General features: G+C 41.9%; 1 long non-coding RNA gene across 1 annotated transcript; it reads left to right on the top strand.

Annotated features, from left to right (window-relative positions):
* The first annotated feature begins 1,175 nt into the window (after nucleotides 1-1,175).
* On the top strand, nucleotides 1,176-3,686 carry LOC142771707 (uncharacterized). The gene is made up of 3 exons (XR_012886088.1): nucleotides 1,176-1,342; nucleotides 3,338-3,457; nucleotides 3,537-3,686. It is a non-coding gene; the product is annotated as an uncharacterized LOC142771707 (long non-coding RNA).
* Nucleotides 3,687-5,807: the final 2,121 nt, after the last annotated feature.

Here is a 5,807-nt window from a genome sequence, read left to right on the forward strand (position 1 = left end):
GTTCGCTGAAGATCGCTTGTTTTTTTCGCGTGTTTTGTTAAATTGGAGACAATACCAAAGGTTCACATGCGTGTAATACATGCGTATAGCTGTATGGAAGGTAACTTTGAGTTTTAAATGCTCGCTGACTCGACGTTGTCACCGAGTTTTAAGTTTATGGACGAAGGACTCTCGGTCTGTGGCTGCACTTATCAAACAGAAACAGTAGGACGTCCGAATGCCCTTTGAGTTCCAAGTTTTCTGGTTTTGTTTTACAAGGCAAGACTGACGGCGTGCATGTATATTTTTTTGGCGAGTGAATATCGCATTTGGTGCATGTTTATCGAGGAATTCGCAAACGTAGAGAGCAATATTCCATGCCGTGATTTTTCGTGTTACAGGTTTCCAAAAGCCTGCGCTGCGTTCTGCCTGGGAACGTGCTGTTCGAAGAAATAGTTGGAAGGCTACGGACGGTGACCACCTCTGTTTTTTTTTTTTTACTTCGAATAATGCTGCTTCGACAGAACGGGGCAGACAACCAGACTGTGGCCTGGCAGTGCACCTTCGATTTTTGCTGCTTTCCAAGTGCATCTGCAAAAACCTGTTACTTTCTACCGCCTTGATGCAGCTTCAATAGAATGTATACTATAGTCACAAAAATAAGCAATTTAGTCTAAAACAAGATGAGACACGTACCTTTGAAATCCATTCTATCTTGCCGACGAAACCGAAACCAAAACCCCTATGGACGAAGTTGCCAAAATGTGTGAGTGGCGTTATATCTAACATCGATCTACATCGTTTCTAGGCTCTGAAGGCTGCGCTTGCCATGGCAACACACATCGCCAACGGAAGTTGATAAATAGTAAGCATAACTAACGCCACTGCAATCGTTCTTATAAACGGTTCATTTGGGGTACGTCTCCTGGAGTTTGTCGGTTGCACGCGACAGCGGTTCTTCGGTTTTGGTTCCGCCTGTGAATTGGTCAGAATTCGATAACTCTAGGAAAGTTACTGGTGACTCCCAGTTTACTCAACTGCCTCTCTTTTCTAACTTTAGCTTTATTATTTCAACTTTCTTTTATATATATATATATATATATATATATATATATATATATATATATATATATATATATATATATATATATATATATATATTAGCAGGCATTCAGCGAGTATACACAATGGCGACAGTAACGGCCAAGCACGGACTCTCAGCGTGAGCGGCGTCCTTTTTGGGTAGACCCACTAGAGAACAGTTTGACCCACTTCAGTGTTCGGCGGCTTCTCTACAATTACCCCGGGGTCGAAGAGGGAGCCTGCTGGCGACCTAACAGCTTGTCACTACGAGCGGGTCATAGTAAGCATGTCCGAAGATTGTTCAATTGGCTCGACAAGATAGTTGACTGGAGATGTGCGCGCGATCACACGGTAGGGACCTTCATATTTCAAGAGTAGTTGAAGAAAGGCCAGCTACAGAGGTCGGGATTGAGAACCATACAAGGGAACCAGGAAGGAACGTGGGTTCAGAAGTGGCGGAGCCAGCATGAATACTCTTCTGGTGCTCTTGCTCATGCGTCGTAAATGTCGTGGCTAGCTCTCGACACTCTTCAGCAAGCCTGGCTGTCTCGGAAATAGGTGCACACTCAGATGAATCCGGCGTGTACGGGAGTATCGTGTCGATGGTGTGTGACGGGTGCCTTCCGTACAGCATGAAGAAAGGTGAAAAACCAGTCGTGCTCTGAGGGGCGGTGTTGTAGGAGTAGGTGACGAAGGGCAGTATAGTATCCGAATGCTTGTGGCTGGTGGCGACGTACATCGAAAGCATGTCGCCGAGGGTGCAGTTCAAGCGTTCGGTCAGACCAATCGTCTGCGGCTTCTCTACAATATATATATATATATATATATATATATATATATATATATATATATATATATATATATATATATATATGGTAATCTGCCGACACACCTAAGCACATATATAAAAGAGGCGAGGCAAATGTCACGTTCCCCTTGATTTTGAGTATTTGCAAGCACATTTCTTAAAACCCCAATATATACTACAACCCTTTTGTATCCCAATAGCGCACCAGCAAGCTCGATATGCGAAGCATCCCTCGACAACAGATTGATCTGAAAGCTTGGAGCTGACAATGGGTGCATGAAATAATTTGTTTAATAAACAAGAAGATGTATTTAATCGTTGGTGTAACCTAAAAGTGGTTTCCATCTCGTTTTTTTTTTTTTATCGTGGAACTGCATACCGACGCTCGCAACGCGCATATTCCATTGCGGTCTATGGTGGTTCGACCTTGTTTTTCCTCTAGCAATATGGCTGCCGGCGGCTTCACTGGCTCTTGTTCGTGGAGGTATAGTTCTAGTACACTATAGTGGCGGAAAGGATTACCACTCCAGAGGTTCTCCTTGCCTGACACTCGAAAAGCAGCAGCCTATTGGCATCGATTGCGTTTCTTGTTCAAATCTTCCGCAGTTTGATGCAGTACTTTTTGTCGATCAGCATTGCGAAGCTCCGTTTCAATTCAGCTTTGATATATCAATGCGAGCTTGTGAGTCAGACTTTAGGAGCCGCTACGACGAAGCGAACGTGTCTAGAAGCTGTGAACCACCTTCCTCCGTGCTGTGAACCATGTCAGCTGCTATGCTTCATCGAACTCCGGCTGCGCAGCCTCCAGCGTGAAAATTCAACGCCGGCAAATCGCGCGAAGACTGCCTACGAAGACGGAGTAATCTTGCACAATGTGGGCGTGTTCGCCGAAGAGGGAAAATGCGCTGCTTTGCATCTGAACATGGCCCTTTTCTTTTGTATGCGCTACAGTTTTTGTCATTTCATAAACTATTTCGACTTATACAGCTAATGAGATGCACACCTTGTGAATGTTTGAGATTGTTGTCACATTCGCTGAAAATGTCTTTACTGATAAAATTTGTAGCACAGATCACAGCATAAATTCTACGTGTTTCTGCTTAAAATGAGTCTGCTGCAATATATGCTCATAAATTCAATACATAGTAGAGCCAAGTGAACCTTCAGTACATATACGCATTTGTACATTTTTCGTAACTTTGCAGTGAAACATACTACATTTGCATGAACTATATAGTCCATCCAGTTCGGGAATTACCTAGCTTTGTCCTCTGAAGAACGTCACTAAAACGAATTCATCGTAATGCCATCCACAAGACAAATTCCCAAAAACAGCAGGGCTATGTCCACACTACCTTTCTTATATGCAGTGTTCCCGTATACATTTTTTTTAGTCATGCATCATAAATCCGTTCACGCTTCTACCAGAGTGATCCGAACTTTTTTTTTCTTACAACCCAACCGCAGCCTCCAAGGCACTGCTCATATCGGTGTACGCTTGGATACCTCACCACTCATAACCTACCTCAAGTCAGCGGAGAATGTGTCATCACTGAAAGCAAGCTCATGAGCCAAAATCCTCGCAAGGTATGGTCTAAGACACCTTATTTATTGAACATAATTTTTCAACCACTTGTCTTAACATGCTCATTTTTTTTCTTCTCAGAAAACTAGACTAAAGAGAGACTACTGATTTCCAAGCTACCCACATCCAGTCGTAAGAAGCTATACAGTGTCCATAGTGACAACCCCATGCGCCATCAATATGCCAGCTGGACAAACGGAAGCCTTTTATTGAAAAGCAGTGAAAGCGTACGGTATGTTCACTCTGTACAAAGTTGGGTGCACAGATTGTTGTTTCTTTCTTTATGAATTACTGAGTTTACAAGAAATGTGTAGGCTTCAAAACTCTTTAACAGTGCTTGTCATGGGCAGCGCATACTGTACTTCACTCAATGTGTCAAATTTGCATAGAGTATCACATATAACTAGGTAACAAGTGGGCTTGTAGTAGTGCATATTTAGAAGCACTGCTTTTTCACATTTTGTATAGATTGCTGTGAATGTAAAGACTGTTGCAAGACAGTGGTAGGTACAGCTATAGTAGTGTTGAAACAGTTACTGATACCGCATGCATGTTGGGACTGACACTATCAAAGCTCTAAAAAAAAAAAAAACCGTGCAAGAACTCAAGCCTTCATTAAGCAAGACATGTTTTGCAGAGGTAGCAATCACAGAGCCGAATCATGAGAGTAAAATACCTAAAAGAATAAGGAAGAATGAGAATGGGTGGATCGCATTCGGCAAGCACTTTCAAATCATGAATGATAATCTGTCACTAACCCTCAAGAAGAAGGTATATAACAGCTGCGTCTTGCCGCACTTATCTACGCAGCAGAAACCTGGAGACTTGCAAAAAGGGTTCAGCTTAAATTGAGGACGATGCAGCGAGCGATGGAAAAGAAAATAATACGTGTAACCTTACGACACTAGAAGAGAGCAGAGTGGATCAGGGAACAAATCGGTGTTAAGGATATTGTAGTTGAAATCAAGAAGAAGAAATGGACATGGGCTGGGCACGTAGCACGCAGGCTGAATAACCGCTGGTCCTTAAGGGTAACGATTGAACTCACAGAGAAGGAAAATGCATGACGTGAGTACGGAAGGTTAGGTGGGCCAATGATATTAAAAAGTTTGTGCGTGTAACGTGGCAGCAGAAAGATCAGGATTCAGTTGATTAACTGATCATGGGAGAGGCCTTTGTCCTGCAGTGGGTGTAATCAGGCTGATGGTACGCCAAAAACAAGCACCAACATGCACTTAAGCAGTGAGCCTTAGTGTTTAAATGTATGTCAATATTTGTGCTTCGAAACATGTTTGTTTGCATGACAGAGTTAACGCAATCAAAATTGGATGTAATCAATAATTTGCATTTGCTTGCATTTATTTTAGTGTGACTCCATGACCACCATTTCTAGCTTGTCCAAGGGCTCCAGTTCAGCGTCCTAAATCTCATCTGCTGAGAAATGCTGCTGTTCAGTTGTTTTCCTCCTCTAGTTAATTTTGTTTGGTTTGTTTTTGCAAAATTTTGTGATCACTCTGGACAGACATGTGCGAGCACCAATGAAAACAAGGGGCTCCCAGTTTGAATTAGCTGTTGTGGATACCAATGTGTTCAAATTGTCGAGAGATTTCCCCAAATAGAAATACATAGGTCTGTGCGCTTTTGCTTAACCGAGTTCAAGTAACGACCTTTTACTGTAATAATATTTGTTCTATGTAAAATACCTGATGCACAATAAGGGATTTTTAAAAGTATGTAAATTTTTAACAGAACAATGACTGAGTGCACTCAGTAGGTATAGTCAAAGTTGGCCAGTGTTTGCATATGTTGATAATTCGAAAGTCTACTAACAGCTATTTCCTTGATATTGGAGTGAAATATGTAGCCAAAAGGACTAGTTTTGTATGATACCCGTGTTAAGAGTGAGGCAGACAGTTAGAAAGTAGTGAAGAATAAAAATGTGAATTCAGCTTCTGCCGTTGTTCATCGTTTGGGCAGTGTAAAAAAAAACCTCATTTATTCATCTGTCAATGCAAAGCATAAAACCTTTGAAGATAATTCAAAATATAAGGGCCATTTGGTTCCAAGCAAGTAAATATTCATTAGCAGAAGTTTTTATTGGTGGGCTTAGTTTAGCAAAAACCTACTTCACTTTTCTACAGAATCACTGCTAACTTCTTAGTGCTTCTCGTACCGTTGCAGTAGTTTCTTTAGTCAAACTGAATAAAAAATCGCCGCTTGGTAATTGAACCTGTTGTGAACGGTGATCGTGAATTTCTCACTGTCTTCTAATCGTACCCAGAGCCACTGTTTCGAGTGAAAGAAGAATTAATCACACGGTGCTGGCACAGAACAGTAGGGCGAGCAATTAGG

Source organism: Rhipicephalus microplus, chromosome 9 (assembly GCF_043290135.1).
Source record: "Rhipicephalus microplus isolate Deutch F79 chromosome 9, USDA_Rmic, whole genome shotgun sequence".
In the NCBI taxonomy this organism is placed as follows: Eukaryota; Metazoa; Arthropoda; class Arachnida; order Ixodida; family Ixodidae; genus Rhipicephalus; species Rhipicephalus microplus.